The 17,282-nt window shown below is 34.1% G+C and overlaps 1 pseudogene; it reads right to left on the reverse strand.

The window, feature by feature from the left end:
* Positions 1 to 14,840: 14,840 nt before the first annotated feature.
* On the reverse strand, positions 14,841 to 15,568 carry LOC133329756 (jerky protein homolog-like; annotated as a pseudogene).
* Between the last annotated feature and the right edge of the window lie 1,714 nt (positions 15,569 to 17,282).

The following is a 17,282-nucleotide window of genomic DNA, read 5'->3' on the forward strand; positions in this document are numbered from 1 at the left end:
GCTTTGGGAATGTAAGTAACCTTTACCTCGTTCCCATAGACCCGGAATACACAAAACTTCTCTAGAATCAAATATATACTTGGCGAGGCAAATTTAGGAATCGACGGTGTTGTACCATCTGGTCCAGGTGATTTACAGTCGAATTCGGTTAAGCGAACACCGGTTTATAAACTAATATTTTGGATGAATTTTCAAACAATTTACTTCGCTTAAAAGAAAAACTGGCTAATTGAAAATCCGTATAAGAGAAAGACTTTTTGTTGCAAAAACAGAAATATAAATGAAACGAGCACCGTTTAACAGAAAAAGTATCATTTTTGTAACAACGACGAAATTTCGAAAATGATTGTACATATTTTTCCAACCATACAAGTAAAATGTCCACAGAAAAACTAATTTATTACTCAATTAATTTCAATTTTTATTTATTTAACCTTTTTCATATATTGATTGAAAACTTTGTTTAAGCGCAACGAGTTTCGCTTATCCGAAGTCCCTTTAATTGAAAATTCTGCATAAGAGAAAAAAAAATACTGAATTTACGCGTTTTCGCTTAACCTAATTCGATTGTATGTGGTTTGAAAGTTTTGACTGCACAGCGTATCTTACTGCTAACCACTTTGCCAATTCCACGCGCCACCTTGTTTCTTGATACTCCCGATGGCTTTAGGGTCATTGGTTAGTAATCTTCGAAACCTAGCAGCGTCGTTGACTCCTTCTATCGACTCACAGATATGTATCCAAGATTTGTTCTTGGCTCGCTTAATTTCACTCTTGTATTTATTGAAAATTGGCATTTTTAAATCCCGAAATAAATATTTTTATATATGTATGGCTCCTGGACAAAGCCAATGTCCATTTCAGAGTTCGTGTGGGACAAGAGTAGTTCGGCCACGGCGGCTTTGCAGTGATGAGGCTAATCGGCAGGATGCACAGCCTTTGCCGCTTCCCTTGTCTTACTGAGTTTCGTAGGGTGGCCTCAGTCGGAACTGAAGTCTCTCCATTTCCTGTCCATGCAGTACATTACTTTAGCACGCCTCTGCATGAAGGCGCTGCCAAACTGCCAGAGACGATACCGACCGAAGGCCTGCTTCAAAGAGCAACCTGTGACTGTCACTAATTCTACCATAAGAATCAGCTTTATCGATGGGTACATAATAGAGTGGACATACTAGTTGTCATAACCGAAAGGAAAAAGGCCAATCAGCTATTATAGAAACATGTCTCCGCCTATGTGTTGACAAAAGAACATCAGTAGTGTGTGAGTGTGAGTTTGGTCTGGCGGGAGGTGGACTTGCTTTTGAGTTGCTTACTCAGACCATAGTACCAGTTATTCTCGGACATCGTATTGAGCTGCAGCGACTACGTTGGCTAGGTCATGTTGTGAGAATGGATGAAGATGCCCCAGCCCATTAGTTTTATTCATGGTGGTACCAAGGTATATAAAATCTTTGACTACCTCGAAGCTGTAGTTCGCAATTTCCACAGTTCGTCCGAGTCTACTGGACGTCTTGCGCGTTGATACCATCAGCTTGGTCTTCTCGCCGTTTACTGTCGGACCCACTTTGGCAGACTCCTTCTCAATTTGTTCAAAGGTGGCTGTTAGCGCTCTCAATGTTCGACCCATTATGTCGATGTCATCGAGGTAGGCGAGTAACATGTGTTGTTTGGTGTACAATGAATGTGGTTTCAGAGGCAGGAAGAGTGGATATAGTTCTATCAATTGTTTCAACAACGTCATTAATATAATTAACTCTTTCTGCCATATATAATTTATTTTTAACAATTGTTTAACCTTGTCTGATTTCATAATTTTTTTATTCCTGATGTCTATCTGTTCAGAGTGCATTAATGAAACCTCATTAATAACATTTTGCACTTTATCAACATAAAAATCAATTTCTTGATTAGACAAATTACGATTTTTCGGTGGAATGTAACTTGATAATGCACTGCAAATGTCCTTTTTAAATAAAGCCCAGTTAGTGTTTTTGAAAGATATTGTGGCTTTTCGAACTGAGTATATAAAAATCAAAATTAGACAAAGAAATGTTAATATTTACAGGCAGATGATCGGAGAACGTAGGTAAAGTAGAAGTTCTGAAATTTTTATTTGAATTATCAACTACATTATTACTTATTATGAAATGATCCAAATGAGATGAACCTGAGGGGAAGGATGGAAGCACATCACATATTGTCGTAACAGAACACGCTTCATCCAACCTATTGTAGTTACTCGGAAAATAAATTGAACCCACCACGATATTTTTATCCATTATGGCTTATATGAACCTCCGCAAAAACACTCAAGAAATTATGTCCCGGGATAAAAATTTATAGTTAATCTTAATAACTTCCCTTACATTATACTAACAAATAATGAAGTTTTGGCAGGCCTTAAATCTTTACGTACATCTAACCTATCAGGGCCTGATGGTGTTCCCACTCTTATTCTTAAATCCTGTGCAAATGAAATTTATTTACCTCTGACTGTGATCTTTAATGAATCTCTACGTCAGGGTTATTTCCCAATATTCTGGCGATCTAGTTATATTATCCCTCTTCACAAATCTGGAAATAGAAGTTTGGTAGAAAATTACAGATGTATTGCAAAACTAAGCGCTATACTTTAACTTTTTGAGCTATTGATATGTCGCAGATTAAAACATTTCACAAAATCTATAATATCGCCTTTTCAACATGGTTTTATTCAAGGCAGATCTACAACTACAAACCTTTTGGAATTCATTAATGAAGTTCACAAGGGTTTTAGTAAAAAATTGCAGACAGATGTTATATACACTGATTTCAGCAAAGCATTTGATACGGTAGTTCATAAACTGCTGCTTTAAAAACTTAGTCTTATGGGATTTCCTAATACATTCTTAAATTGGATATCTACCTACTTAGAAGGTCGTTCGCAGAAAGTGTTACTTAATTACTCATTATCCAGGAATATCACTGTCGGGGGTTCCACAAGGTATTCACTTAGGACCTCTTCTTTTTATTCTCTACATCAATGACCTTCCTTCCGTTATCCGCTTTTCAAAAATACTAATGTATGCTGATGATGTTAAGCTTTTCCGGCATATCGAATCTTTAAGTCATCCCAATCTTTTACAGTTCGATTTGCATTCTTTGGCTAACTGGTGTAGCGCCAATGGAATGTTTTTAAATCTTTAAAAATGTAAGAAGATATCATTATTCAGAATGCAACAAATCTGCATTGATTATCACATGGGTTCTTATAAGTTGGAAAATATTTCGTCTTTCGTTGATCTAGGAGTAATATTATACCCTAAACTGAAGTTTAATCTCCATATAGAGTCTTGCATTAATAAAGCAAAATCTTTATTAGGATTCATTAAGCGCTGGTCCAAAGAATTTGATGATCCTTACGTTACAAAACGCCTATTTATTACTTTAGTTCGACCAACACTAGAGTATGGTTGTATTTTATGGAGCCCCTCCTTCAAGTTTTATTCTGATAAAATAGAATCTGTCCAAACTCAATTTCTTTTGTTTACTTTGCGAGGTCTACAATGAGACCCATCTGTAAGGCTCCCCCCATATGAAAGTCGCTTAATGTTAATGGATTTGCCTACCCTTGAAAGTAGACGTTTTATGCTAAGGGCGATTTTTATAATAAAATTGATACGTGGCTTAATCGATTCCCCTAATTTATTAAGCGAAATAAATTTCAATATTCCAACCCGTACTACCCGTAACATTATCCCAATAAATTTACCGCTCGTAAGATCTAATTGTGAAGCTAGTAGTCCAATGCGAACTTTGTGTGAAATATTTAACAATATATATAGTAGTTTATCACTGACTGAACCATTAGATATAATAAAAAATTACTATTGCGTATGTAGCAGAGTGCCAGATGTGTAGTTTTTAAATATTAGAGTGATTCTATATTTACTTTAATTATAAATGTGTTTATTTATAGTAGTCTATGCCGGCTGATAAAATATGTAATAGGTCAAACACACCATTTTACTGGCCGAAAGTCGAATTTCACACATTGTCTTATGACTTTTTTTGCGTTACAATCTAGTAAGGAACACATCAAAACAAATAAAAATGAATTTTGTGTTTGCATAATCACTTATACCATTACATAGCAAGCTGTCAAACATGAAATATTAAAATATCACAAAAATTGTCTTAATTTGGTATGTAACTTGTAAAGGTTTAAAGTGGAAATAAAATAAAAGTTTATTATAAGTAAAGAATTAATAAGAAAGTATTCGATATTGTTTATCATTAAATGTATCTGTATATATGTGAATGTGTAAAAATAGTATTAAAACAAGCGTAACTTTAGATGGATAGCAAAATTTTCAAAACTTTGAGGTTATGAGAGCATAAAATCCATGGGCAACGTTTGGCAACTGAAGTAAAAATTGATATTTGTTTATTGAACCGTCCCTAATCTAAATAACCTAATGTGGTTTTGCGGATTTGTGCGGGTTTTTTAATTATAACCGTTTTTGTTTGTTAAACCATTTACCAAAATACTGATTAACTTGAAATCTGGGGTGGCATAACCCAGACATTAAAAAAAACATATGTTGTGTATGAATATATTACTTGTTTTATTGTTGTCGATATAATTTCCATTGCACTAGGGGTCAAATATAAAAATTTTTGGGCAAAGTCGAATTTCACACCATGCCATATCACTTCTTAATCGTTACAATCAAGTAAGAAACACACCAAAGCAAAGACAAATTAATTTTCTTTTTGCATAACCAATTATACCGTTACACGGGTACAAACCGTACAAATACAAATCGGAGAACAAAAAAGTATTTGTATTACTTTTAAATTGTATTTAACAGTCATTGATGGAAAGGTGTTGAATATTTTGACAGGTACTAAATCTACTCAAGCTTGTCCTATTTGTGGAGCAAAACCTAAACAATTCATGAGCGTTTCAAATTACACCTCCGACGTATTTCGCCCTAAAAAATCAAATCTAAACTATGGCATTAGCCCATTACATTGCTGGATTAGGTTTTTAGAATTTATACTTCATGTTGGATACAAATCTGAAGTAAAAAAGTGGCAAATTCGAAATGAAAATGACAAATTGCATGTTAAAAACCGGACTAAAGACATACAATCCGCATTTTGGGAAAAGCTTGGACTCCGTGTCGATAAACTTAAAGTTGGTGGATATGGCAGCACAAACGACGGGAACACTGCACGAGCCTTTGAATATCACGAAACATTCTCTGAAATAACTGGAGTAGACGTAAACCTTATATTCAGCCTCAAAATAATTTTAATTGCATTATCATATCAGCTGCCATTAGATTTAAACATATTTCGAAGCTATTGTTATGAAACAGCTGATGTAATATTGGGGAAATATTCTTGGCTGCCCATGACTGCTACTGTCCAAAAGGTACTAATTCATTCAACACAGATAATGGAAAATTGTGTACTTCCATTAGGGGTCCTTGGAGAAGATGCTGCTGAAGCAAGGCATAAATTGTATAAAGCCGACAGGTTACACCACGCTCGTAAGAGCAGTCGAATGAATAATATCTTAGATATATTTACCAGAGCCCTGGATACATCAGATCCTCTAATATCATCAATGAGCTTAAAGAAGCGCATGCAGCAGCGAAAACGGTTAGAGCTTCCACGGGAAGTTATTGAAATATGAAAATCCTATTGATGAATTGGACGGTGAAGATAGATCACATGATGAGAGCGATGAGTTTATTTAAATAATATATATAATAATCACAGACGTAGCAAAGGAGAGGGTTGGGCTTAGTGCTCGACACTCCCGAAGTGTTTTTTACATTAATTTTAATTTTTGGTATTAACAGAAGTATTTTCATTTTTTCACCAAAACCAAAGCACCACTCCCCCCTCCCCCTTAAAACACTGCATACGCCCATGTATGCAATGATTTGATGTATTCACAATAATATATATATATATATATATATATATATATATATATATTTATAAAATCTTATTAAATATATGAATTAAATGTTTTTTGCCCCCAAAGGGTTAAAAATTATAACTTAAAGGCTTAATTTCTAAAAAAATTGTTCCGTTTGTCTTCCAAAAGATTAATAAAGCTTTTGTAATTGAAATACAATATTGTTTTCTATTTTATGACTTTTGGCCACAAAATTTGTCAGTTTGACCTATAGTGCAATGGCTGGAGTAGTTCAGCAAACGTTTTAGAGAAGATACTTCCTAATGTTGTTTTTAAGTATCACATATAAAATATAACGGGACTTAAAGAAATTGTCATTATTATGTGGTTACATCTTTCATCCTACTTTACAAGGCGTACTCTGGAAGGTAATAAAACTCTTTAGACGGTTCCGCAATATACATAAGAAAAAAATGTAGGCAACTTGAAAATTTGCGAAACAGTCTTGCAACCGTAATTACAAATGCATAATGCCTACCTGCATCATGACAGCTAACATTAATCAACAAATTACCAATTTAATACAGTGTGCAGTATTATCTGTGCGGGATAACTCTTAACGAATTACTATTTGCAATAGGCAAAAGGAAACGAGATAGACACATGGTTCATTTTGAGAATATGTACTTTCTGAGTCAATTTATGCATGTCCGTCTGTCTGTCCATATTAAATTGTAAACAAGTAGATACAAATTCTGAAATAGTGTTAATTTTACTTTAAACTATATTTCATTAATCTTTCTGTTATACTGAAAGTTGGAATAAGATTCCAAAAATTGACTTAACACTTTTACGAAATTTCATAGATAATAATAAATAGGAATTTTGTAGATTTACAATTTCCTTCAGCATTGTGTGGATTAGAGATTAATGTCATATATGGGCTTGAGATGATATCTGACACTTCAAGTAATTCTGTGGAATGGATAGAAGAATTCCGAGTTATAGATATTTTAAAAATATACATCAGGTAGTAGATTTTTATTTCACTGTCCCTATCGGAAGCTACTATAAATAGTGTGCATATAATTCATGTTGACATAGTTACTCACAATCTCCCTACCTACACACATACCACTTTTTGGAGCAAATACTTGCAACAAAATCAAAAAGTGAACAAACAATGATTGCACAACTCTTAATTACGAATATGCAAGCATTGAACCTTAAGGATGGTGGGTTCAGAACTATGGATGACCTCTATTAATACCTTCCTTTTGAAGCACCAATACCTTCCTTTTTACCACAACACATAGATATACACCAACTAATTCGATAGAAATGAAGAAAAAACGCAATCAACAATCATTGATTGAACACCTCTTAGTCAAGATTTTGCAAAAAATGCACCTGCAAAATTGTGCGTTCAGTGCTATGGATGACCTGTATGCAGCACTTCCTTCCAAAGCGCAAACAACTGTTCCTGGAACACCTAAATCGACACCAACCAATTCAACAGGAATGAACAAAAGACGTAAAAACCAAGTCCGTATATCCCCATATACACCGAAGTCATCAGTCAAAGCTAGAAAATCGTTAGAGTTTTAAAGTATTCTATTCTGATATTGGATATTTTTTTGGCATGCAATTAAATATAATGTAATAAAAGCGTAGATTTAGTAGATATAAGTTTTAAGTTGAACTTAAATATAATGATAATAATTTATACAGCAGAACGGCAATAGCTTGCATCCAATTTTTATCAAAACCTTCTCATATTTGTAACAATTTAATGCTCTTAAGGATGGCCGCAACGGAAATTCAATACTCGTGATAGTAAATCTAAGAAATGCTCTTATAAACATAGAACATCGCAAGTAAGAATCATTTTTAATGCACAGACCTTTAAATGCCAAAAAGAATATTTCTGTATAAAAATGCTAGTTTCAACCGTGGTTCAGTTTACCTACTACTAGGGTACAGCGGCGAAATTTGCAATACCTTACAACCCTTCAGTCACACAAATTGCGCATAACGCACTGAAGTTAATGTAACATAACGGGTGTGAAGTTTTGTTAAAATCGGTTCAGATTTAGATATAGTTCACATATATGACGTGCCAAAGCACCAAAATATGGCCAATTGGCACAAAATTTTGCACAATGTACTGAAGTTGGAATAGCCAAACGTGTGTCATGTTTTATTGAAATCGGTTCAGATTTAGATATTGCTCCCATATATAGTTTCATCCGATTTTCAGTTAATGGTTCACCAAAACTCCAAAATATGGCCGATTTTTGCACAGCGTACTGAAGTTAAGATAGCCTAACGTGTGCCAAGTTTTATGTAAATGGTCCACCAAAGCTCCATAATATGGTCGATTGGAACAAAAGTCTGCACAATGTACTAAAGTTAGTATAAGCAACTGTGTGGAAAGTTTAGCTGACATCGGATTAGATTTTGATATAACTCCCATATATAGTTTCTTCCAATTGCCACAAAATTCTGCACGACGTACAGAAGTTCGTCTAGCGTGTGTCTAGTTTTGGTGAAATCGGTTTACAATTAGATATAGCTTCCATGTATTTTTTCGTCGGATTTTAAGTAAATAGTGCAGCAAAACCCAAGAATACGGCCGATTGACGCACTATTCGAAATTTCCTATTAATCGATTTACATAATTTTGTCCCATTGTAAATCCCATATATATTTTCGTCCGATTTAATGTAAATTGTGTCCCAAAGTCCCTATATATATTTCGATTTGCACGAAGTTTGGTATAGCGCATTGAATTAAGTCTAGAATGATGTCTGCTAAGTTTCGTGAAAATCGGTTCATATTTAGATATAGCTCCCATATATATTTTCGCCCGATTTTAGGTTAATAGTGCACCAAAGTCCCTGAAAATCATACATATATTTTAAACAGTATATCATACCAAATAGCGTGTGTCAAGTTTGCCATAAATTGATTTACAAAATTTAAAATACGTTGCAGAATGACATGTGTAGGGATTGATGTTAGTCGGTTTGCATACAGATAAAGATAACATATTTAATTTCGTTTAGTTACACGTCAATGATCCTTCGAACAGGCGACATCTGTTAGGATACATATGTAGAATATACCCAAAGTGGGGAAGGGTATCATATAGTCGCCCCAGTACGACATTGCTACTTTTCCTACTGGTTTTTAATCTAATTTCGTGTTAATGCTTCTTTAAAAATGCGAACTCTGTTTGATTGCATCTATTGAAAATGCCCGAAGTGGTGAAGTGTATTATATAGCCTTAAAATTTAAGTTTTATTCACGAAACACTTACGAAATGGAATGGAAATATTTCAAAAACATCTGTAAAAATGCAAAAAAAAAAAAACAGTGCATATAAATAAGCTTATTAGCTGGTCATTTCAAAATTAGCGACAGTCACTTATTTTGATATTCGATATCTATGGGTCATAGCCAGTGATGTACAATGAAAGCATCATATCGAAAACGCGATTGCCAAATGTGCCCCGATGCGGAAGGTCTCCCTACTTGAAGTAAAAATATAGGGAACATACCTAAAAGTATACCATATGGAACACCAAATACAAATGTCAGCAATTTTCCCTAAAATCTCAAAATAAAACGTGGGACGATATTGACAAAGCATGGTAGGATGGAACATGTGTACAAAATTCTCGAAATACTACAATTTCACGCCAATTATTAAAAATACCGAAAATCCGTAGGTATTATATAGGGTCTAGACGTAAACGCGCGCCGATATATCGATATCCTCCGTAGGTGGAATGATTACTACATATGGCTAAATCGTCTTCGAATTCCATACTTTCTAGTGGAATATGCGGACCAAATTTCAGTGAATTCGGTTGAAAAACGCGCTCAAGAACCCCAAAATACTGAAAATTGGGGATACCCTTATATAGGAGCTATGCCTAAACGTGGATCGATGTAGCCCATCTTCGAATTTGACCTGCCTGCAGACAAAACCGACTCTATGCAAAATTTCAGCCTAAATTCCGTGGATCGATGAATATATATACTTTGGTGGAGGGACAAAATTAATATATCCTCCATACTATGGTTTAATATGATTCGACACAAGATCCAATACACGTTATTCTAGGTTCGACTTTGTGCGGTGTGCACTAATTCGCCCTAAGCGGACAAACTTTAGTTACTTGGTACATAATTTTGATGAAATCGGATGAAAATATTTATAGAAGCTATATCAAAAACTGAAACGTCTTCAATCCAATACGCTATGCTATATCCCATTTAAAGCGAACAGACATACATAGGCTTCTCCATTTCCACCATTTGCATAAAATCGAACAAGAATATATATGAGGAAGCTATATTTACATCTGAACCAAATTCCACAACAAAATATCATGCTAATAGAACAGGATCTATGGTGCACCACTTACTAAATTATGGGACTAAAGTATATATGTGAGATATATTTAAATCTGAACCGCGGACCTGCAGTAATTTCAGGACGCTGTGCAAAATTTTGTCCCAATCGGACCAATATTGGCAGTATAGTGCTCTATTTAGTTAAAATCGGACGAAACTATATATAGGAGCTATATCTAAATTTGAACCGATATCAACAAAACTAGGCATATATCAATCTAGACCTAATTCAATACTCTGTGCAAAATTTCTCAATCGGACCAATATTGACAGTATGGTGCTCCATTTGCACAAAATCGGACGAAACTATATATGGGAGAGATATCTAAACATCAATCTCAACCTTATTCAGTGCCCTGTGCAAAATGTAGTCTCAATCGGACCAATATTGGCAGTATGGTCCATTTACATAAAATCGGACGAAACTATATATGGGAGCCACCGATCCTATCGGTCCTCTTCTTCTGGTACCTCTCACACAAAGTGTCAACACATTGAATATTCATAAATCTAATATAAAGCGAATGGAATGTCCGATTTGGTCCAAGCTGTGCGCATCGTAATATTTCTTTCAAACTTAAATCTAGTTCGAACATGGGGAATATCGGTTCACTCCTTCTGGTACCTCCCCCACAAAATGGTCTAAACTTTGCTGAAAATTAATTGGGAACAGACCATCGGATTTGAACCAAACTTTGACACCCTAATATTTTAACTAAACCTGTATAATGTTGCAAGATGGGACTTATCGGTCCACTCCTTCTAGCTCCTCCCCTACAAAGGGTGAATATTTTGAAAGCTATTAAATCTCATATGCTCATATCCATCAAGAACCGTGTATATGCCTCCCCAATCTATTTTGGATAAAATTATTCACGTATCGCTATATATTGTGATGCATATACTCAGGAATATAAATATAAAGGTTTATAATTATTTACAAAATAAAGCGATTATACACGCGGAATTCTCAAATTATGTATTTGCAGATGTTTCTACCTTCAAAGTACTTTTGAACGCAGTTTTATTGGGCGGATTTGAACACTGCTTGTCTCAGTAGATTCAGCACGTAAAAACACTAAAATCACGCGGGTTCAACCCAATAAATAGGTTTTTTATAAAACTGTTCTTGAGATATACATCAATCGAAGTGAAATCACGAGTCCTACGATCCTATAATATGTTTAGGGCTTCAACTAGCTCGTCCGAAAACAGGGAAATTTGGGATTCAAAATGTCAGCATCCGGCTTAGTTGAATCCAGTGGAAATATCGAAAAATCATACATTGGAACTAAATTGCCAATATGGTGTTCTTCAATTCCGTCATTCTATTCAGTTCTTCACTCTACCATCTGCGGAAACTGAGCTAGCTGTCCAAAAATTTGCACAGAAATGTCAGAGCTATATCTGTCGACGTGTAGGCACATCCCCCATATAACTGTACCTCCAAATGTTCTCTATTTTGAACACGTTTTGAACCGAATTGGCTGTGGTTTGATATTTTGGGTTCTCATTAGGTATTACATGTCTGTATCAAAAATTATCAATATTGAACCACTTTTCAACGGATCATACATACGACCTGTACTTTGTTCATAAAAATACACGAACGGACGAACGGACATGTAAAATCGACTCAAATAGTGATACTATGTATATTATCACAAGGAACCATGAGTCTATCTCGATTCCTTCTGCCTGTTACAAACATATGCAGAAAGACATAATAATCGTGTCGACATTTTTTGATTCAATAATAGATATAAGTATTTTATAGTCTTCAGTAAATAGATTGAATTCTGCTATTTATTTAATTCGCTGTTTAGAATTGCAAACTATGGTGATGAGGCGTTTCTTAATAAAAAATTGTTAGTTTATTATAAAAAACTGCAAAGATAAAAAATATATGTCTCTAACTTTATATAACCTAAGTTTTATTATAACCTCGGACAGGTAGTATAGATGACGGTTATATATTTTATATAACCGTAAAAGCGGATTATCCAAACATCTGCCCATAAAGTTTACTGTTCATGCCGCTATGTATCATTTTAGGACATAATTAGAAATATTCAAATAGTCATTAACCTGTTGATGTAAATGCAGTGTTGCGAAACTTCCACCCACAAACTGATTCTGATTAGAGGAACAAATTTTAATTTCAACTGTTTAACGAAATTTCATTAAAAATTTCGTAGATTTACAATTTCCTTCATCATTGTATAAATTTGGATTAGTGATTTATGTCATATATAGAGTAGAGAAGACATCTGCCACTACAGGTAAACCGGTGGAATGGTTAGAGGGATTTAGTGTCACATAAATTAACAATGTATATATCAGGTAGTCGATTTTTATTTCTATGCGTTTATCGGAAGCTACTATAAATAGTGTGTATGTTATTCAAGTTAGCATAGTTCCTCGCAATCTCTCTACCTACACACATACCATTTTTCAACGACATTAAAAATGAAACAATCAATGCTTACACACCACTTAATTAACAATTTGCAAAAACTACACCTAAAAGACTGTGTGTTCAGTAGTATGGATGATCTGTATGCAACCCTTCCTTCCGAAGCAACAACAAAAACTGCTCCCGGAACACCGAGATCGAGACCAAACCATTCAACAGGAGCGAAGAAAAGACGCAATCAGCAATCAATGGTTTCACCCCTCCTAATAAAGAATGTGCGAAAAACCCTCCTGAAAGATTGTGTGTTCAGTACTATAAATGATCTCTATGCAAGCCTTCCGTCCGAAGCACCAAAAAATGCTCCCGCAACACCGAAATCAACACCAACCAATTCAACAGGAATGAAGAAAAGACGCAAACATCAGGTCCGCATATCCCCATATACACCGAAAGCATCAGTCAATGCTAGAAAATCGCTACAATTTTAACGAGTACTAGCATGTTATTGTTATAGGGAATATTATTTGAAATACAGTTAGTATAATGTAATAAAAGCATAGCTTTTGTAGATATAAGTTTTAAGTTCAACTTAAATAAAATATGATGTTAAAATTAATTATATTAGAAATTGTAATTACGTTTAATAAAGAATGTGAAATGTTTGAAAATTTTAATATGTTATTGATTAACGTTGCAGGACAAATTACAGATGAGAAGTAAACTATAATATTATAGATGCAGTCGACGCCCGGTATAACGAATGATATATTGTCAGGCCCATTCGTTATAGCGAAAAATTCGTTATATCGCGAAGATTTTTTATGTTGCAATTTTATTTAAAAAAGAAACATAAAAGCTAATTCACATTTCAATGAATTTCTAACAAAAAATTATAAAAAATAATTCATTAATAACAAAAACAAATATTTATATACATTGATTTATAATTATTGTCGAAATTATTGTTTTACATTAATTTCAAGACTTTTTTAAACAGCTTCATCTTGTAATTCTCTTAAAGCTAGTATTTTAGAAATGCATATATTGTTTTGCTGACTCCAATTTATGCAAGTTGCAAGACACTTTATTGTCTCTGCTTGTTTTATTCTGGTTTAAGCAACAGGTGGTTCCTGTTCTAAAATGTCCACATTTTCATCATCGGAGTCGAACTCATAACTGTCTACCTCGGACCAATTACACTGTGGGATTCTAATATACCAATTCTGTTTAGTTGGAGTCCGTGGATTACGAAAATACCTTTGGTTTTTCTGGGTCACTTCGAAAATTAATTTTATAACGGTAAATATAGAGAAAAACGTGGTATCATGGATTTTCAATTTGAAACTTGAATAACTTATTTACTTTATAACGAATTTATATTATTCTTTTTTTCCTTCGAGGAGTACAATTTTTCCTTTCAAACAAGATATATATTTTGCAAATCGGTTGAGGATTGGCTGAGTTACAGCGGTGGAAATGTGAAAAAATACGCATAAAATGACAAAATTTATTTTTCTTCGGACTGTACGATGAAATTATGATATTATATTACGGGGAAGAAAATTAAATTAGCTTTCGAAAATGATGAAAATCAAAAAAAAAAACGGTTAAAAAATGAATGACTTATACACATTTTTGTATTGATTCTATGCATATTCTCTAAAGGAAATATGGGTCTGTATCGTTTCCTGTTACAAACCGTTATGTTTGTAACAGGCAAAAGGAAACGAGATAGACCCATAGTTCCTTTAGAGTATATGCATAGAATCACTACAAAAATGTGTATAAGTCATCCATTTTTTAACCGATTTTTGATTTTTGTCATTTTCGAAAGCTAATTTAATTTTCTTCCCCGTAATATAATATAACCTATATGGATTGATATCAAAATGTCATCGTACAGTCCGAAGGAAAATAAATTGTGTCATTTTATGCGTAAAATTTTCGTGCCGCACAGTGTTATTAAAATAATCTGCACAAAATTGAATCTACAAAATGTAAGACGTACGAAAAATCATCAAAACTATTATGTAAAAATCATGATAAACTTACATTTGGAAAAACGTTGCTTAATAGTCTTACTCCACGCCTAACGCACAGAATTTCCTGATTTTCCAAAAGTCTTGATAAAGGAATTTCATCTTCTTCGTCAAATTCCAAATTCTCAGAAATTAGAATTTTATTCCAGCATTTGTTTAACGCATTTGGCGTTACTTTATTCCATGCAAGTCCAATCATACATGATGCATCATACAGATTTAAGGTTTTTAAAAATGTTATCACATTATCTGGAGCAGAGGTCACTATTTTGGAAAGAAGATTGTCCCTATAATGCAATTTTAGAAGCCGAATTGCATTTTGATCCATGGGCTGAATCAGAGGCGTAACATTTGGTGGCATGTATATTACCCATATTTAGCCATCTTGAGTCTGTTTTACGAGATCTGCTGCACATGGGTGAATTGGGGCATTCATTAATTTTAAGAAAGACTCAACCTAAGAAAATTAATTTTTGTTTAAAAACTTCCGTCAAAATCATTAACATAAAACTTACCTCTGGGACAAACATTTGAAAAAACCACACTAAAGATTCCTGAATTCATCCAAGCATTTTTGGAGTGCAAATAATTTATGGGTAACGTTTTGTTTCGGAATGAACGTGGCTTCTTAGCTTTTCCAATAAGAAGAGGTTTCACCGTTTTTGTTCCCGACGCATTTGCGCATAAAAGAGCTGTTATCCTTTCCTTTGAAAGTTTTCTTCCTGGAGCTGTTGCCTCTCCAGCATAAACATATGTCTTATCGGGTAGCATGTTCCAATATAACCCCGTTATCGGGAGAGCTAATCAAGCTACGCACCAACATCAGTCACAATTAAAATTTTAGTATCGTTTTTACCTGAGTGTTTTTAACAGTACAAATTCTGACCGCAACAGAAATCTACACTGAAATTGACACCATTTATTACTTCTTGTGCTCTTGCAATACTTAATTCAACAAGTAGTTCCAAATTTCATAATTCGACCTCTATCGGTTTACCGCCATTTAGTTCCATTTCTATATAAATTTTCATAACTACCTACCTACACCAAGATCGACATCAACCAATTCAACAGGAATGAAGAAAAGACACAAACACCAGGTCCGCATATCCCCATATACACCGAAATCATCAGTCAAAGCAAGAAAATCGCTACAGTTTTAAAGATAGCATGATATTTTTATAGGGTCTATTATTGAGATGCAATTTAATATAATGTAATAAAAGCATAGCTTTTGTAGATATAAGTTTTAAGTTAAACTAAAATGAAATAATAATAATAAATTATACAGCAGAATTCCAATAACTTGTGTCCAATCTATACATGGCGATATTGCCAATTTTTTAACATAGCTGAAGCAGGGGTTCACCCCTTATAACTCGGGAATTAAAGTTTTTTACCTTTAGGATGAAATAAAATCTTCTTCTGAAAATCCATCTGCTAGAACGGCGGGAACTGACAAAATACGAAATTTGGCAAAAACTGTTTTTGAAAATATTTCGGATTTAATTGCATTTTATGTGGATCATTTCAATTTTTTCCGAGTCTTTGGATACTTCAATGCCACGTGTAGTACATCATAGCCGTCAAATGAAATTTCACAAAATATACATGAATTGGAAGATAAACTTCAGTACTTCCTGGAAACCGTATGCGCATCAAATGATTTTGAGAATTACGCGATTTAGACCCACTTTAAAATGTATATTTCATTATACAGTTTTATTATAAGATTTATTCCTTTTTATAGAACCCCAAGATTTTTCGGAAGGGTCTTGATATAATCCGCAAGGTGTAATATTATTATACCCTTCACAACACTGTGGTACAGGGTATTATGTCATTGTGCATATGTACTTCAGTACTTCCTGGAAACCGTATGCGCATCAAATGATTTTGAGAATTACGCGATTTAGACCCACTTTAAAATGTATATTTCAATATATAGTTTAATTATAAGATTTATTCCTATTTATAGAACCCCAAGATTTTTCGGAAGGGTCTTGATATAATCCGCAAGGTGTAATATTATTATACCCTTCACCACACTGTGGTACAGGGTATTATGTCATTGTGCATATGTTTGTAACAGGCAAAAATAATCGAGATTGACCCATGGTTCCTTTTGAGAATATGCATAGAATCACTTTCTGAGTCGATTTATGCATGTCCGTCCGTCGCATTTATGATCCGAATTGAATGAAATTTGACACAGCTCATTTGTTTGGCCAAAGGACGAACCCGATTGAAATTGGGAAAAATCAGTTCAGATTTAGATATAGCTCCCATTTATAGTTTCGTCCGATTTTCAGTAAATGGTGCACTAAAGCCCCCAAAAATATGGCCGATTGACACACAATTTTGCACAACGTACTGAAGTTACTATAGCATAACGTGTGTCAAGTTTTGTTTAAATCGGTTCAGATTTGGATATAGCTCCCATATATAGTATCGTCAGAGTTTTAGTAAATGGTGCACCAAAGCC

The sequence above is a fragment of the Musca vetustissima genome, unplaced genomic scaffold, assembly GCF_032173495.1.
Source record: "Musca vetustissima isolate MV318-11 ecotype Yass unplaced genomic scaffold, APGP_CSIRO_Mvet_v1 utg40666, whole genome shotgun sequence".
NCBI classification, from domain to species: Eukaryota; Metazoa; Arthropoda; class Insecta; order Diptera; family Muscidae; genus Musca; species Musca vetustissima.